A 19,592-nucleotide genomic window follows, 5' to 3' on the forward strand; every position below is an offset into this window, starting at 1 on the left:
CACATACATATTCAATGTGTTCATCTGAACTGTCGTCCCTATACGAAGGGCCAGCTTCTTCCTCCCTCTCCCTTGGTGTCCGCTCCTGAAAATGAAAATAACTTTTAGAGAACAGTAGTAGAAAAGGTTTGTTCGGTTCATTAAGGGAACTCTTATTTTCCTAATTTTTTCATGATTTACTTGAAATGTGTTAAAAACACCCCCCCCCCCCCCCAACACACATAGCCTTCAAAAAAAAAATCTCACCAACAATCTGGCGCTTCTCCCCTGCACGCTGCATCTCTCTTCGTAGATGATACCGGAGATTCGCTCCACACCTCCTCCACAAGATGGAGGACACAAAAATTCACCGAGCCCCACTTGCGCTTATTTAGTGTAAATGCTATTGTATTGTATAATGAGATTGCAGTTAAATAAATATTTGAAACTGACCTAAACCCGACAACATGTAAATATTAAAAAAAAATAAAACTTCCGCTTACTTTGAGCTGGTTGGTGCATCCACTTCACAGAAAAGCCATAAACATAATGAAGACAAATCACTGGGACATATCTGTCATATTTAAAAAATAACCCTTGTTACCAGACGGCCAAATAGCGCTTCGAGAAGTATCTTTATGTTGTTGTTGTGTAAATTAATATTCTGAAAAAAAGCTTACTTTATACTGAGTTTCCAACAAAGGCCGCTAGATGGTTCTGACAAAATGTGTATATGAAACATAAGTTTTCGTACAACAAATAATGGTACATTTGATTGTAATCATAGTGAAACAATGTGCTTTAACACTCTTTGAAAGATATTTGAACATTAGAGCTACAAATTAAGTAATGAAATGCACTGCAGTGAATAAAAATGCATCTCCCACGAGCAACCTCTTTTGATTCTGGACTATATAAGTAAAAGCTGAAACTTTTACTTCATGCGACTTTCTTTTCTGAATGCGTATTTTGAGATAAGTTAGTTTCTACAAACTATCCACCCTAGCTATACTTAGCCAGATTATAACATAAGAAATTATGAATAAATTATTTGGTTTTCTAAACAAATGTGCTACATTTTGTTAGATTTACCAAAATAATATTTGAATACTCGATTACTTTGCACGTGTGTTAGTAGACAAGTTCGTCCAATTCCTATTGTCAATTGTTGGTCCTAAAAAGGACCTTTTTTTATCAATGTAAATATTTACATGTTTGGCCTCATTGCTTTAATCAATTTCAACTCATTCTTCATTTCTTCTGTTCCTCTCTGCATGTGGTGGACTTTTACTAAGTGTTGGTCATATTTCCTGACTATTTCCCCGCAACCTCCAATCATACACCTTTTCTGGGGTCTCCTCTTCCCTCCCCTATAGTTTGTTAGGTGGCTTGTGCTCCGCTTTTGATTTATTGATGAAGTGAGCATCGTCTTCGGTGAGGCTGTGTACTTTAAGTAAATGTCCCTTTAGGTCAGTTACAAAGTGATTATTTACGCAGAGGGGGCATCTGTATGTCTTCCTCTTCCCCGGTCTCTCCTTCTGAAAATAGAAAGTCAACATTATAACAGAATGTAAAAATTGCATAATAGAGGTACAATTTTATAAGCTACTACAAACAAGGGTTTGATTCAGGCACATGGAGGAATCAAATCCAAATTCAAACTCTTGGTAAAGTGGCGATTAACGTTTCTGCGCAAGAGGTTGGCTTACATAGAAAATCACGATAAAAATAACGAGGCAGAACAGTAAGCACATCACATTTACTTCTATGATCACATCTTTCAATACCCTGTATATATATTTTAAATATATACAGACACTTACATATTCAACGTGGTGATCCGGACTGTCACCCCTAAACGAAGGCCCAGCCTCCTCTTCAATCTCCCTTGGTGTATCTTCGTAGATGATACCGGAGATTCGCTCCACACCTCCTCGCCGGGCAAGACGGCAGATCGAGAGCGTCGTGATACCCTGGATGTTGTTTCGGAGAACTTCGCTGTGGCGCTTGGTACCTCCTTTGCCTAGTCCCATCACTCCTTTACCTCTGCCGGCCATTTCTGCAGTGCACGTACGTGGATCCGAAAGATGAGAATGAAGCCTCGGCTCGGGACCAGCCTTGTTTTGTACGCCTTCGAGAGAGGCGAGCGATACCGAGAGAGCCAATTAGAGAAGGGCCGATTTTTCAAGATGGAGGACACAAAAATTCACCGAGCCCCACTTGCACTTACTTGGAGCTGGTGCACTTCGTCACGACCTTGGTGCATCCACTTCACAGAAAAGCCATAAAAATAATGAAGATAAATCACTGGGACATATCTGTTATATTTAAGAAAAGAACCCTTGTTACCAGACGGCCAAATAGCGCTTCGAGAAGTATCTCGAAGCCCTTTGGTACCAAGCGACTTTCTTTAAATAATAAATCTTAAAATAACCGGAAATATCGGACAGATTAACTGATGATCGCACTGTAGTTCCCTGTTACGGCTGTTGAATTCTCAATTATAAAATCAACTGCAAGTAAGAAATTGCAAACTGATATTAGATTTAAAGATTTAGCTAGAGCTATTGACCCAGCGAACCATTTAATATTAACTTTAAATTACTTTTTGGATTCTTGCTAATGTTAGTATATTTCTGAGGGCAGCCAATACGTATGTAACTGTTGACTCCCCTGGTGGCGCTTCCAGGAACTAGTAATTCAAAATGGCCGAAGAGTTGATGGACGGTATCGCCATGTCTTCCTCTTCAAAAACACGTGCAATATCTCGTGTCACCAAGGCCACTAACATTAAAAGTGGTCACTCGTATGCTTGGCATAAAGCGAGTATTTCTGAGATCAAGAGCCTACTTAAACGCGTGCCGTGGGACATTATGCAGCTGACAGACGACGTTGACGAAATGTGCGAAAACCTTCTATGAACTGTTATTCTCATCATTTGATGACACTGTCCCATTAGCTCGTAATAAGCGAAAGAAATATACGGCCTGGTTTGATGGGCAATTATGATGCGTCTTAAAAGCAAAAGAACGTGCGCATAGAAGATGGAAGCAATCACGACTACAGAGTGACTATGTTGATTTTTCCGCACACAGATCAAACTTTAAGAAGATGCAAAAACCAAATATACGGAATATTTAACCAGCATGGATGAACAAATTGACAGTAACCTGAAAATGATGTGGAACTTCCTTAAAAGAAAATCCCGCACGAGTAGAATACCATCACATCTTTACTACGAGGAAAAATTATCAACACATCCAGAATCCTCATGTGAACTCTTCTCTGAATATTTTTCTAGCTTCTATTCTCCCGAGCAACGCCAGCTGCTAGATAACACACTGGAAACTAACAACCTGCTCGCGATACCGCAACTCACACTGACAAGTGGGGAAATAACATCAAAGCTTAAGGGCGTACAAAAAGGCAAATCCACAGGTTCATATCTTCTTCCCTCACACTTCATTTCTGCTTGTGCAAATGAACTCACTCCCCCGTTAGTAATCCTCTACAATAAAATCCTGGAAACAGGTTTCTTCCCCCGCCGATGGAGAAAAGCTCTCGTGACCCCAGTTTTTAAATCAGAAGACAAACACAATATTAGCAATTACCGTCCAATCTCCCCTCTGCCAATATTCTCCAAAGTATTCAAATCACTCATTTTCGATCACCTCAGATGGAATCTAAGAACTGTCATAGCCCCTCAGCAGTATGGTTCCGTGCAGGGCAGGTCCACAACCATGAACTTAGCAGTGATAACACAAAACATAGCGGACTGTATAAACAACAAAGGAACGTTGGATGTAATCTACGCAGACCTCAGCAAAGCATTCGACAGAATAAAACATTCCATCCTTCTCCAGTAACTACTTAGTGTTGGAATCTCTGGTAACTTGCACAAATTACTAGCAAGCTATCTTTCTGATCGCACACAAGCAGTTGTACTAAACGGGTTCGCCTCTGTCGAGAGAAGAGTTTCGTCGGGAGTCCTCCAGGGATCCAATTTAGGTCCATACCTTTTCCTTCTGTTCGTCAACAATATTTTGGGCCACCTGCAAAAAGTCAATATTCTAATGTACGCAGACTATATGAAACTGTACTATCCAATCAGCTCATTGAATGACTGTCACATGCTGCAGGAAGGCCTAAACTCCTTCGCAAACTGGTGTAAGCAGACGGGAATGATCATAAATGTGAATAAGTGCAACATAATGTAATTCACCAACAAGAAAACAACCATTACAAACGAGTATAAAATTGGCAGCTCGACGGTGAGGCGTACGAGAGTTGTCGTTGACCTCTGTGTCCCCTTCTCATCTGACCTGTCGTTCAACACCCATTATCAAGCCTTAGTGAAAAGGTGTATAAAGCTAGTTGGTTTCATTAGAAGAATTTTTCTGTTTAATTTTTCTGTGCCTACTGTTGTAAAAATATACGTCGCACTCGTTCGTCCAGTACTGGAATACTGCAGTCCCATATGGAATCCACAGTACAAAACATGGCAAGAGGAAGTGGAGAGCGTCCAAAGGCAGTTTGTGAAATGGCTGTGCTTCAAGGTGAACATTGAATATCACAAAAAGAATTATACATCTCTATGCAAGCATTTCGGTCTGGAAACTTTGTTCAGCAGAAGAGTCGTCAGTGATGTCATTTTTTTACAGAAACTGATTAATCACGGCTGTGAGTGTTCTGCACTGTTAGAAAGTATAAACTTTAATGTAGGCCGACAGTGCAAGAAACCGAAAATTATTCTACACGGAGAGGTCAAGGGTAAACACGCATAGGTTTTCACCTGAAGTGCGCATGCAGGACACTTTGAATGAACTATTAAAAACTGTAGACTTTGATATGTTCACAGACTCACGTAGTGTGCTGAAAAAAAGATAATCACAACAATAAGCTCATAAATTGATGTAAATATTGTGTACATAGACATACTTTCATGTATTCTTTTTTTTTCTCTTCTATCTTGTTATTTATTCACAGTGTATTATGTTCAACATAATTGGGAAATGTATCCTGGGCTGAACAAATAAATAATAATAATGGGTCGGGCGAACACACGTAGGGTTCCCAGATGACAAACTTTAAAAAAGAGGACGTTTTCAGTAAAAGAGAGGACATCTTTTAGAAAAATTTGAAGGCTTGTGTTGCTGCGGTGATGAACCTTAGGGTGCCAATGAGTTGGTTAGTTAGCCAGATAATAAAGGAATGTTTAGTGAATTAAACTTGCCTTTATTAGCAACTGAAACGAATGTGCCTGGCGGAGAGATAAAACATTCCGACACGGAGTTGTTCCTTCCAGGCCTATAGTCGAGAAACAGTTTTCTTGTAAGTCGTCACTAAACACACATTTGTGTTTCGGCATTTCAGATCGTTATCTACACAACTTCAAAATCTCCACTACATGTAACAACTATACAAGTAGAGCAATTAAAAATTACTGTTTATTTCTGAATCCTGATATGAAACTCAATTCAAAGTCTCGCATATTCTTACCCATTGTTAGAAACTTGCTGAATTTTCTGGAAGTAATACAGGGAGGTTATTTCAGTCATTTACCGCAAGAGCGACGGCCGCTCGGCGGCCCCTTCATGCAACAGGTCCCGGCAAATTGCGTTACAGGAAGTCCGTAACAGAAAGAGCTTGTTTTGTAATGTTTCCACTTTTCACAATGGACATTTCCACTCATTTTTTTTACAACAATTTTAAAAACTACACCCTGGAAAAATGACCCCTGCAAGTTCTCGCGTTTCTCTGCGTCCAGTTTAAGGCAGAAATGAGACTTCCAAAGCTGCGAGGCTAGCGTTGCGCTGAAAACAGGCCGCCGCCATGTTAATACGTCACGCCTTAGAGAGAGCTCGTTTGTCGTCTGCTTCGAGCGTCCAGTTTACTGCGGGTAGCCCGCGGTGAGCGAACATGTGCAACAGTTTTACAAATCTGTACAGATTTAAAGAATGGAAGAAGGAGCGATAGTGGATAGGAAAGCTATGCCTTGTAATGATCATTCTTCCATGAAATATCCCTGCTGCTCACGTGCAAGATAAATGAAAGTATTCTGCTGCGTGCGTGTTCTCAAGTCATGCGAATAATATTGCTTGTAAAATTGGTTGCTGACCCAACTTCCAAAAATATATATATTTTAAACTTATATTTATCGAAATTTACCGTAAGCTATGTAGTGCAAAATAAGAATTTTCACATTCTTCACTTTATTTATAAAGTCTATTTTACTTCATTTTCCATAAAGCAATTTCAGTTTGTGTTTCATTTCTGTTGCGCAAGTTATGATCAAATATTCTTGGGCAATTAAGATAAAATACACTGAGAATATTACATCAGTTGTACAGTACATATTAATACTTAGTTTATGTATAATTATACAAGGAAATAATGTGTATAACCAAGGGGGTATTTAAGGGGGGGTTCAACGGGTCCACCCCCCTTTGGTTCAGTAAAATTGCCAGAGTTACCTCTTCATCCACTTGTTCATAAAAAATTCTTCGGACTTATTTTATATTCTTAAATTAGAGACTTAAGACGAGATACGGATGGGAAGGAAATTACGTAATTCCACACATCAGATAGGACTGCAGACGAAATGTCTGCAATTTCCTGATAGTTTCGGAATTTCTGCGATAAGAAACTGCATTGAGACTGTCAAATCAGTTATTTTTCCCCCCTCGAGTCATCTTAAAGATATTTGGTTTTTGAAAACGCAGCGACACAAGAACAGAAAACTATCAATTCTTCGTGACTACATACACACAACTTTGTCTGGTCCAGCACCCCCTGCTCACCAATAATTTTCCGGCCAGCAGTGTCCTGGATTTTCACTTACAAAATAAAGCAACCCTAATCATACCAAAAGTTGATCCACCGCCCCCCACGTGAACTATATATACGCCCATGTGTATAACAATATCCCATAGTGAAATGGTACGATATATTTTGAATTTTGTACTGCGAAAAAAGCCGCCTCATCTCGTTACCCCGAACGCATAATTGGTCGGTTCACAACTTCACCACTAAGGATCCTATCGAGACGAGACATGGCAGCCTTGATCTCGTTTTCGTTGAGAGTTGTAAATGTCTGTCTCGTGTTTATTTGTAAATGTCTCATTGACAGTCTCGTCTCTATTTATAAACATCCGTCTCGGTTTGGGAGGGCAATTCTCGTTTTCGTCTCAAGTCTCGAAAAATATAGAATTAACAACGTATGCAGAGGCTTATTATAAATACAAAAAAAACCTTTCTTAATTTTTTTTACTCCTCGTTTCGACGGTACGAGCCCTCGAAAACTGAATATTATCCTGCTTATATATGCAAACCAAAACGCAGATTAAGAATTACCAGGAATGAACTGGCGTTGTAATTATTATACACAAAATTCATGATTTATCTGAGGAAGTTGCATGTTCCAAGTTTGACTCTCGACCTGGGCATGACTGTTTCCTTGTGAGTGACATTTCATTGAATTGGAAATTGTTACATGGGAGGATCTTTGCTCGAGACTTTGGGGACAGCTAGGGGGATGCTTCTATTGTTAATGTTAGTGTTGCTCACGAGATGAGACATTTTGCGTCTCGTCTTATAAAAGGAGATGGGACAAGTGAATGTTTTCGAAATGAGATGCGACAGAAGAAAAAGTTAGTCTCTTATCGTGGCAGGTTGGGTGATATTTAGATTTTGAAGTTGGTGGTAGTGTGTGTGTGTGGAGGGGGCGTGTTCTCCTGCACCCCGACTTCGAATACTGCTTGTAGTCATTCATCTTCATTGTAGTGATTAGCCAAAAGTGGGAAGAAGTGTGATGTTAGAGAAGATACATACTAAATTAACCATGCGTTCTCATCGTTGCGGTTAAACAAAGTGATGGAAAAGTGACGTAAAAGTAGGCTAAATACAAAAATTTGCAATATATATTGTAGATATATGGAGATTACAAATACGAGAAAACCTATTCAAGAGAATATTTACGCTTGTTTATTTCCTGGAATTGTCCGACCAGCTGGCGATCCCAAGAATGCGCAAACTTTGTAGCTTCCGCGAAGCAATGACTGAAAGGCAAATGCGTGGATCTAAAAAGATCCAGCGTGTTCGAAAGGTGTAATAACCTTTGGAAGACAAAGTTTATAAAAGGAAGCTCGCTCCCCGAGCTCGCTCTCATTCGGCTCATTAGTCGCTCAATTGTCTCATCGAACTCTCATTAGTCTCTGGTTACACTTGGATTACTCTACGACACATTACAACTTACTGAACTATGACAACGGTACACAAAGTTACGGCTGTATAAGCATGCACCTTGCCATCAGTCACAATTCGGTATGCAAGAAGCATCTGGACAAGAACATCATTCGCCTACCAGGTATGAACAAGCGTAAATAACCTGTAAATTCAACCTTCCATATCTCTTCCCTCGTAATCTGAGCAGGTTCAACTGACAAGTATAATTAAGCTCTACCTAAATGTATTATTGAAGCATCCCTGTGACCTCAGATCCCAGGTAAGACGGGATTACAACAATATATTAACTGAAGAAAACTGTCATTAACTGCAGGAAATTTAAAAACTCCCCGTACCTTTTTATACCGTATCACCTCATATTGCAGAAATTGGCGTGTAAACCAGTGTTCTAAACGTATTATCTTAAAATTTGCGAAAAAAATATTGTGACGAAAATAATTCTAATTCCAGAAAAGGCATTCATATAACATTAAGTTCTTGCCAGTCAGAACCAACCTATGTATTCGCATTGAACAAGGCTGTTCACGTGTTCAGCCATTGACTGTTACAAACAAGTTTTTCTTTGTCACCCTAATGGGAAAACCCTATACAGAGTTGCTGAATTATAGTAAATACTGCTATACTGCTGGGGCATAATTCATCTCCAAGAGATGGAGCACAGATTTTTGCACTGGAAGTTACAAGATACTGGTTTTACACAGTAGCAAGTGACTTTACAGTCGCTTCCGCGGCTCATTCTAAGTTGACGGGACGAGCAGAAGCCTTGCCTGCATGCATTTCTATGTGATGACGTCAGAGGACCTCGTGTCTGGAGAGGACGTTTTCAAATCCGTGACGTAGGAGGTGAATTTCAGCGGTGTTTGAAGGCATGTTTCTCGAGAACCAAAACAATATCGCCGAGATATTTTGCACATTTCATGTTTGTGTCATTATCTGTAAAATGAATGGATTTAAAACTTTTTTCATGTCAAAGTCGAAATGTCCATTAATGAAGGAGCAAATTTACAATACAGGAACCCTCCCCGATTTTTGTAATATTTCGCATACTCACCCGTGCATGGTTTTTCGACCCCAAATTTTAACTATGATTGTCTTGCCTAACCTAACTTAACCTAACCTTACCGAGAATGGTTAGTGGGGCTTTCCGTGAATGGTTTTGCGCTGATTGTGATTACGAACTGATAAAAAGCTTATTTTCGTTCTACTTTAACGGCAAACGTTCATTATGGAAGACGCCATTTTCGTATCCTGCAATTTTACGATCGATGCACTGTTGCCAAACTTACCTGTAATCAAATCAGTCCACATTCCACATGTTCTTCTACGTCGTGATTGTCACTGTCACATGTAAGCACCTTCTTTGGGCAACATACCGAAATCCATAAGTTTATTAATTAGCCCACGACCATCCTCTTGCACACTCCTCCTAACAATCTGTACAACATTGACAACTTTTTTACTGTTCTCTTTCGCCATCCTTACACGATCCATGCTCTCCAAGTATGAAATCAACAGTGTGGCAACGCTGTAGACAGCGTAACTAATTAAGAACGTCAATTGTTCATATCAACAAATATGGCTACCATACTTGTATACGGAGAATCATTACGAGAATTGAAAAGCTTATTTTACAACTTCTACACGTTTATGAACAAGTTTTTCACCTCACCCCAAGATGTTAACTCGAGATATATCACGACTAATTATTTCGTGAGTATAAGACCTAGCATAGAAATTACAAAAGGGTCCGAAATTCTTGCCTTAATGAATAATTGGGGTGTGCGGGACAGAAATTTTTGGGTCGGGACGGGAATTTTTTTTAAATCCTGACATTCGGGACGGGAAACTGGAATTTTTTTTTCCGATCCCGGTCCCGACTTTTGGGGATCCCACACACCCCTAATGAATTACCTTGAGTCATTTACTGTTGATTATGTTATTTGAAGTCATACATGCTGCTGCTGTGAAGAGATAGATGTTTGTTAGTGATGCTGTATTTCCTGCAGCCTTGAACATTCTGGTCCCATTTTATTTCTCTTTTTTGTTTTTGTATCACCTAGCATTGAAAATATTATTTCAGTTTCCGCGTTAGAATGTGGCAATGTTAGCACTATTTTCGCGAGAGTGGAAATGTTTTAAAAAAAGAACTTGCCTTGAAAGTTCTTGGTAACCGATAACATGTTCCAAAATTCTGATGGTGATTTGTTAGTTAGTTCTTTTTTCTCCTCCTCGCTAAAGTATCCAGATAAACTAATCCATTCATTCCAAACAGAGCACGAAGAAAGTGCAACTGACTGGCGAGTAAGCTTTGCACCTTTGCACAATAAAATTTAATTTTCCAAGATTGAAAAAGTCCCTACGTTTTCCCTCATTTCGCAAAATCTGTCCCTCCGCGGGCGAAATATAGTGAAAAGTCCCTATGCGTAGGGACATGTCCCTACGGTTGGCATCACTGCCGACAGGTGTCGCATTCGTGCAGTATCAAGTGCCTCTCGCGGCTGACAACTCCCCCGGTAAATTGCCGGCGCTCTCGCGACAACTGAGGATAAAGTAGCGATATCTAATCTAAGATTAGATGTCAGAAATAAGGTGCCAGAAATATTTGTATTTGGGAGGACACCTTTTTTTTGCAGCATCCTTGCGACAAGATACGTGCTTATTTCAATTGTAATTGTAACTGTAATTGTGAAAAGTGGAATCATTACAAAACAAGCTGTTTCTGTTACGGACTTCCTGTAACGCAATTTGCCGGGACCTGTTGAATGAAGGGGCCGCCGAGCGGCCGTCGCTCTTGTGGTAAACTACTGAAATAACCTCCCTGTAAAAGAAAGTTAAGAATTTAAATAATTCTTAAAGCTTTCCTGGCGGCGAATATTAAAGAGGTTTTCCCGGAAAATCACGTGGCTGATTGCTCGAGAAAACCTCTTCAGCATTTAAATGTTGGTCATCTAAATTGATATATTCTTCTTAGTTATCAGGAAATTATGTGCATGTTCTTTTGTAACAGTAGCAGATAAGCAACTTTAAGTCGACTTAGTTTTCAAAGCTTCCCGCATCACACCGTATTCAATGGATTTACTTACTTATACACTCGTCTAGGGGGATAGAGTGATCTATCTATGCCTTAATTTGACCATCAGCTGCATAAACACCGCGTATCATTATCTACATAAAAAGGAAAGCTTATGTTAAAATGTGCACATTTACAGGAGCCTAACAGTGGGTTCACTTAACCTCAACGATGTTAGTTCTTTCACTGCGGTGGTCTGGTGGGGCGTCTGACTGCCACGCGGGAGACCCAGGTTCGATTCCCAGAGTGGGTGATCTAAGTTAGGGACTTTTCCGGCCTTGTCCCCGAATAAAGCGGCTTTAGGTCTCATCCTGCCTCAAATCAATGGATACCTGGGAGTAAAGGCAGACGGAGCGTGGTGTTGTTCACATTACCTCCAAAAGTGGCTGAGATTGAGAATGTGTGGGGCCCTACCCCCTAAATGTCCCTTCATGGCTAGTGCTATAAGCAAGGGGAACTTTACTTTGTTTAGTAGTAACCAGGATGTTTATATTATTTGACATTTTTATTGATTTAATTTAATTAACAGCGCAGGGGCGGGGGTTGATAGGATGGTGGGTGGAAGGCAAGGAGGCCTTTACTACGTAAAGGTCCCATCCCAGCATCATCCAGGGGGAAGACCTCCATTAGAATAGCCAGGGTATAAGAAGCAGGATTGTTAAAGGTCCAGGAACTCATAAATTCCAATTGGGTTCCGCTGCAGGGCCGGAACCTTTTTCCTAGCACAACTTAAATTCGGTCCAAGTTGGGTATTGTTTCATTGAAAAAATGTTCCTGGAAATTATTTAAATAGAGCCGGAAAAAAGGATCCTGGACCGTATTTAAATTGATCCTGAAAAAGGTTCCTGGACCGGATTGAAATACTTTACAGATAAAGAGTTCCTTATGGTCCAGAACCCATTTACGCTTGATGATTTTCTCTCCTGGAACGAAATTGAATTTATTTAAAATTCCTGAACCGTTAACAACCTTGATAAAAGGAACCTCTGATGGGCTACTTACACTGTAGCAAGATGGACATCATGGGGACGTAGTGGAAGAAGATGATGCAGGTGAAGCAGAATCCGAAGTTGAAGATTGTTCTGGACGCGTCTTTGCCGATGTTGTAGTAGATCGCCCATGAAGATTCCGAGGGCGCAGTGGAGCACTATCCTCATCCGGAGATACGCCTGCAGGAAATAAAAATGTTAACAACGATGTATTTGTCTAGGCTAGACATGATTCTCTACCCCCACGTTCTTCCTCAACACTTTCAGTCAATCGTGTAAAGTGAATTTTCAGCATATCTTGATTTGTGTTGCGTAAGTAAAGGACTTCGAGAACGTTTGGACTATTTTATGTCTGTTTAAAATTAGTTCATATACTTACTATTAATCCATTTCGGAAAACATAAGACGTACCAGCCTACTATGAGGCATCTCTAGACGTGGGAATCACTTACGGGTATTTTTATGTAAAATATCTTAAATCTCGCACAGACAGAATACGTTAAAACTTCAGCTGATCTTCTTAGAAATAAAACGGTATTAATCTTGAAATTATTGCTCGAGTACACAAATTAAAACATTCATTTTAAAATTAACTTTCATCCTCCGCCAAAATCAATAAATCACATCACCTAGCAACCAACACTCAAATGTCTTAAGGTTAGTCAATAACCATTGGAAGAGACTACACATTTGAGTTAAACAAATTATGACGTCATAGAATAACACAAGCATTTCTTTTTATATCAACACATTAAACATTGAATTTTATTAATTATGTGGGCGTGTAACAACACATTTTGTGTGGTTTCCTGATTTGTGTTACGGAAGTAAAGGACTTCGAAGACGCTTGTTTTACCTTTGATGTAAATTGCGTGGAGACGCCTATTATTGGTTTTAAATCGTGTCGATACAAATGCAAGTATTCAAAATTAAGCTGTGAACTAGATGCACCCCCTTCCTCATAGAGCAAGAACGAATTGATAATTCAATGAACTTTTGCCCAGAATATTCATGTTACATGTGATACTAAGAAATATATCGGATGAGTCGACCAGTGCCCTGCCTCGGCAGACACTTTTCTCTAGCGCCGTGGCTGTTGTCAAGATCACATAATATTGCTCCCCGGGAATCCTTTATTTCGGGATTTTATAGACCTTACAGGGATGGCGATGATACCGCTAGAGCCGGCTCTCGTTGCGGAGTGGCTTGAACATCGCGCTACGACGCCAGGGGTCCAGGGTGAGTGTCCATTCATCAATTTCATCATGTCATCACTCATCCCCATCTTCGCAAAATATCCAAAAGTGGCACAAAAAGCGAAGTAAAATAAAGCAGATCAATCAATCAATACCGCCAGATTTGGACACTGGAAAGTAAGAATTGTCATCATTAGAGACCGGATTTTAAAGGGAATTCCTTTTTTTATTTTTCAACACGGATCATGTAATAAGTAACAACAGATTACATGGTTTTGATTTCCCTTTTTTCCCCTCTTTCAGCCAATATTCCCCTTATTTTCCTTTTTTAAATACATTTTCCTTACTGGTCCCTTTATTGACCAGTTTTTCAGCCTACATTCACTTTTTTTCCCTTTTTAAAATACATCTTCATTGGTCCCTTTATTGAAATTATTTCAAATATTTTGTAAGACTATTTTTCCTAAACCAAATATTCAACAATTGTCTATTTAGTGCAGCTTAGAGGAAAGAATGAACAAGCGCCTTGTACTTTAACTTCCCTCCATGAATGTTGGGAGTACGTTGCAGCGATTGTTGAAACAATGTGATCTGGGCCTAAGCAATAACAAACACATTAAATTTCTTGCATTTTCTACTTTGCTTCATACGAAACCTAATGTATCCATTTTTATATATGAATGGTATATATTGTGCTTCATTTTAAATAATATATTCTTAGTGGGGTGCAAAGATAAACTGTGGCCCTTTTTCATTTCCTTTGTTTGGCAATAATTTTCCCTTTCTTGTCCTTTTTAGAGTACAACTTTCCCTTTAAAATCCGGCCTCTAGTCATCACTTTTAAGATAATGGTAATAGCATCCCTCTCTTTCCTTGATGGCCCTCACGATAACGTGGTCGCCTTGTAATTAAGGAGTCTCTGGTTCGTTGCCCGGTGGAGGCACATTGCACAGTGGTTCAAATCGTACTTTAAACTATAGGTCCAGTCCCGATTAGCCTTTGTGTGCATTAAATGGGACAGGTTCCTCTGAACAGAATAAAGCGCCGCCAAATTCTTTGAGTTTCAAGATCATACTCAACATTGACGTCTGCAAGGGGGGGATGAAAATCTATAAAAAATTACATATTTCACACATACAATTTCATTTCAGCCACAATGATATATGTTAATTATTGCATGAATATGATAACTTCAAATTGAAGCAATGTTTTTTAGGGGAGAACACTATTATGGGGGGATTTAAATTGTCTGCATCCCTGGAAAAAATCCTGCGGACATCCATGCTACTCAAGCCCAATTAACAACACTAATAATAAGGTATCTAATCCTAGTTTAAATATACCACCTTCATAGAATTAATAAATAAACAGAACAAATATAAATTTAAAATTTCAAGTTATAAATAAAATATAATCAACTATAAAACTATTACTACAATTAAACAGCGGCAGCTGGCAAGACTTTAGCCGGACAACATTATTAAAAATCAAAACCCTGTAATCCAAATCTCATTAAATCAAAACAAATGTATTCCCTGCGAACCATCAAACATGTAACCGTAGCCAACCTGGAGCATCAGAATATTTTACCTCTATTAAATACATATGTGAAGTTTAAGTAAAGAAATTGAAAGCAGAATACTACTTTAATGTAAATTGAAAAGAGTACAATTTATTACATAAATGGATTATATTCAACTAAATTATACTTTGACTTTGTGTTTCATCATTTCTCGATACGTCGTCAGTGCAACGATTAATCCAACCAAATAACCTGATTAAAATAACCAGATAAATATGAAAAATCAATTAATTTTAATTCGCCAAATAAATTTATTTTAGTGGTAGACTATATTAGTAGAGCCACATATTTATGGTAAGAAATCAGGATTTCGGTACAAAAACTGGGCACATTTTGAAATGAAAAGCGGTATATAAAATGGCATTTGAATGTTGAAATGGAGAATATAATCCTAAATTTGATTTGAAAATACTACACTTATTACACAAAATAAATATTCCATTCTAATAGCATGTTTATGTAGGTATCAGAATATTAAGTTTATTCCTGTGCAAAGTATTCAATTTTTACTTTCCAAATATTTACAGGAGAATTAATCAATTTCTCATTATTTGCATGACTCGCAGGATAATTCAGACTTCAGAAAGTTGTGTTCATTTCGCTCTGTAGTTCGTGCATCTCACACGTTTGAAACACGTGAAAAATGAACATTACAGTTTGTTATTTCACATTTCGTGTGTATCCGACAAAAACGAAATATGCATGCAACCATGTATTATAGCTCGACCACAAGGAAAACCTTCCGTCAAAAGCATTCGCGCATCTTCCCTGCCGTTGTCTGTGTTCGGGGTAGTGTTGCCAGGTCAGACTTGAAAAAATCGGGAGATTCTTCCTTGGGAAACCAGAAGATCTGCTACAAAATCAGATGATCTAATAGTAGCGGATGAATGACGTTCTCGGGGGCAGCATAGGCGTGCGCACTGCGGGGGGGGGGGGGGGGGGCAAGGGGACGTCCGCAGATATTTTCCAGCAAAGGGGAAACAATGTATTTTTATTAGGCGGTAAACGAGGCATATCTATTACCCTGTAATAATGTTGCTCTCTCAGAAAACGCCACTTGAGTTTGAAATTATCACGTTCATACATTCCTATTATAATAATGCATGTAAATTACTGTGGCTGAAATAAACTCATACATCTGAAATAATAGGTACTTTTATGTCAACATTCATTTTCTAAAAGGGGGGGGGGGGGTGGCGACCATCCTTGGACTTCTTTCTGGACGTCCATGCCGCTATATAATTTTGTAGAAAATTAAGTATTTAAGTATAGAATAGTATATTAAGAATAGAAAAATAAGTGTTTTCAAGCCGATGAAAGTTGGAAGCAACTACGGGGGAGGGGGTGCATTATTTCATTTGTAATGAACTATGCCGCTTCGATCTCTAGCAAATTTCTTGAATAAATCACGTCAGTGTTAATAACGTCAGTTATGCTGCCTCTATGTTGCTTCATTCAATATATATACATTATATAATATATACACACACACATGTATAAAATAATTTGCCCAAACTACGAAGTCAGTGTTTCTATCTAGTAAGGCAAGGACATTTCATCAGTTTTTCATTCATCTATATTGTCGTACTTACCAGTAGAGGCACAAAACTGACCTAAAATAACTAAAATAGAAATACATTTTTGGGTGGGATACAATACAACCATCTAAAAACAGTAATGTAGTAACAGTAATAAAGTAATAATAATGTCCTAGCACAATTGAGTATCGTTTGGCATAATTTCACAGTTCAAACATTGGCTGAGCCGAAGGCTTATTCCCCCTGTGTTTTTACCCACCCGCCAGCGTGATGAGGTCCTGCGCAGGTTTCTTTCCTTGTGGTTCCACTATAGTAATAGTAAATAGTTTCTATAAAATAGTTACCGAGTCCCTGAACCTCTGTAGAAGCATCCGGTGAAGCAGAATGAGGAACTGCGCCCAACCGGATGTGGGGAAGCTGAGGTCTGTCTCCCTTCAGGTGCCTCATCTCCTTCACAGTTGTCAGTCACTTGCTGGGCATCTGAATTTTAAGAACGGTATTTGAACATGCTTCACAAATTGAATACACTTTAGAGTTTCCTTAGAATTTTATCTAACATTTATGTCATGACCAAAATGCTACTGAAAAATCTTATGGTATTTCAGATCCCATGGCATTTGTCAAGGCCCGATGGCCCAGTGGTAACGTGGTCACCTTGTAATCAAGGGGTCCCACATAGTGGTTCAGATATCACTTTAAACTATAGGTCCAATCCTGATAGCATTTCTGTGCATAAAATGGACTTAAAAGAACTCAAACAAACTCAGAGATAGAATTTGTCCTATTTCCGTAGCATTTGTGACGTGGTTGTTAGGTTTAAACAAAAATGTTTAAAAACAATTAGTTATATTAAATTTTCCAAAAAAAATACCATTTACCACCACCTCACATCAACATTGGGCATTCAGAGGAAAACAGGTTGAAATCATAACCTAAAAAAAATTCTACTCAATACCTGCTTCACTTCCTTTTTAATTTAACTATTAATAGTTTAAGCCCGCAATGTCGACTACTCATAATTAACGTGGATCTTTTATATAATAAACCATTCCCCTAATTTTACAGTTCTCTCTCCCCTTTCTGTATTATTAGATATCTGATCCAGTTATTACGTAATCGTCTAGTCACAATCTCCACAGGTCCGCAAATACAGAAATAGTTGCTCCCTTTCCCAAGACTCGTTCCGTCTCTTACACGTAATCCAATAGGAACTCATAAACTATCATATTCAAGCACCTTCATATCAAACACCCACACTGCATGAGTTTACAATACCGGACCACTCTCCCAATTTCTATAAAATTTCGCCTACTTACTAATTTCGGTGTCCTGATGACGTATCTGTTAAAATACTGTCACTTGTTAAAATTGTACATTTATGTGTAGAACTTGTAAAATAACCTTGCGATTTACCACGGTGATTGTCCATACACAGCAATCTTCTTTCGCAATAATTTAATGGTCTTCCTTTACGCACAACAATCTGGCTACCTTGAATAATGACGTCAGACGAGGAATGCCTACAAGGTTAGGTTAGGTTCCATTAGAATAAATACAAAGAAAAATTAATATTTTCGCTAAGAGACGCGTTACCTTGTCTTACCTCACATTAAAAAGCTCTCTCCAGTGACGTCAGAACACAATATAGCTAAAGTGTTGTGCGATAAGCATGGACGTCCGCAGGATTTTTTCCAGGGAGGGGCAAGGAAGGTATATTTTTCCAGGGGGGGCAAACAAGTCACATTTTCCCCCAAAGGAGTAGTACCCTAAAAAAATTGCTTAAATTTGAATTTTTGGTGTTAATGCAATAATTAACACACAACTTTTGGTTGACTTTCATTTTCCAGGGGGGCCACGTCCCCCCTTGCCCCCCTTCCGGACGCCCATGGCGATAAGTGACACCCATTCGGGGAAAATTGTGTGTTCCGTGAAGCTGCTGTTCTTATGGTAGGGTTATGTTACGTTAAGAAAACATAGTTTATATCGTTTTTTCTCGATTTCCATACTCGACCGCCAATTATTACATGCAGATTCGTGATTAGGAGTTCACAATTAGTGAGTAGGCGAAATTTCATAGAAATTGGAGAGTGGTCCGGTATTGTAAACTCGTTCCCCCGTAACTCTCATTTTACAATATTTACACTTTTACCCTCAAAATATGAAATCCCTTTCCACACATATTTGAAAATTTATATACAGTTTAAAATCACAAATGAAGTAAACGAAGGCTGCCGATAAATACAACCCTAAAATACTGAATCAGTCTAACCACAGAGACTAACACATGTACTCTTATTCATTTACGAAAAAGATGGCCTGGATGATCGGAAACATTTGGTTATCGATGAACACGAAACATCCTTGTTAGATGCATATTTAATTCTAGCCCGAAATCAACATGACATGGAATATTTTAAAGAAAAAATAATAATTGATTTTAAAATATAATAAACTTACGTAAGGTAAACCAAGCCTTACCAGGACAAACTATAAAATCAAATTAAGCCCCAATTAATATACCATGTAAGTTAAACGGCGAGTCAAAACGGTATAGTCAAATTCAATCCATCTCGTATGTTTCCGTTCACCTACCAACGGTCGTAACTCCCTGGAGGGAAAAAAACCTCCTTACCTTTTGTTATCGGAATGCCACTGCAACTGTGTCTGTCGAACCAGCCTCGCTTGCTACGGGAGAAAGGGGGGGAGTGGCTTCTTGGCGACGGTACATGTTTCTCCCGCTAGGGGATACCACGTTGCCAGATTGCAACTTCCGAGCGTCGCGAATTATACAATATAAATAATCTCGTTGACGCAAGAACCTCCTCGTAATATATGGAAGAGGAGGGTGTGGTGGAGCTTTCAAAAATAGTAACAAGAAGCAAACACCACACATTTTTCATAGGATAATCAATCAGAAGCGAGCTCTAGGCCACGAGTGTAGATTTAATGGCGGCCGAGTGTAAACATTGTATCACTTACATTTTCAAAAGCCGA

The 19,592-nt window shown here is 38.9% G+C and overlaps 1 long non-coding RNA gene across 1 annotated transcript; it reads right to left on the minus strand.

Moving 5' to 3' along the window:
• Positions 1 to 1,420: 1,420 nt before the first annotated feature.
• Positions 1,421 to 19,281, minus strand: LOC146003060 (uncharacterized). Its single transcript, XR_014443772.1, has 4 exons — positions 19,231 to 19,281; positions 16,943 to 17,078; positions 12,296 to 12,462; positions 1,421 to 1,517 (listed from the first exon to the last, which is right to left on the minus strand). It is a non-coding gene; the product is annotated as an uncharacterized LOC146003060 (long non-coding RNA).
• Between the last annotated feature and the right edge of the window lie 311 nt (positions 19,282 to 19,592).

This window comes from Lepisma saccharinum, chromosome 19 (genome assembly GCF_977018435.1).
Source record: "Lepisma saccharinum chromosome 19, izLepSacc3.1, whole genome shotgun sequence".
Classification (NCBI taxonomy): Eukaryota; Metazoa; Arthropoda; class Insecta; order Zygentoma; family Lepismatidae; genus Lepisma; species Lepisma saccharinum.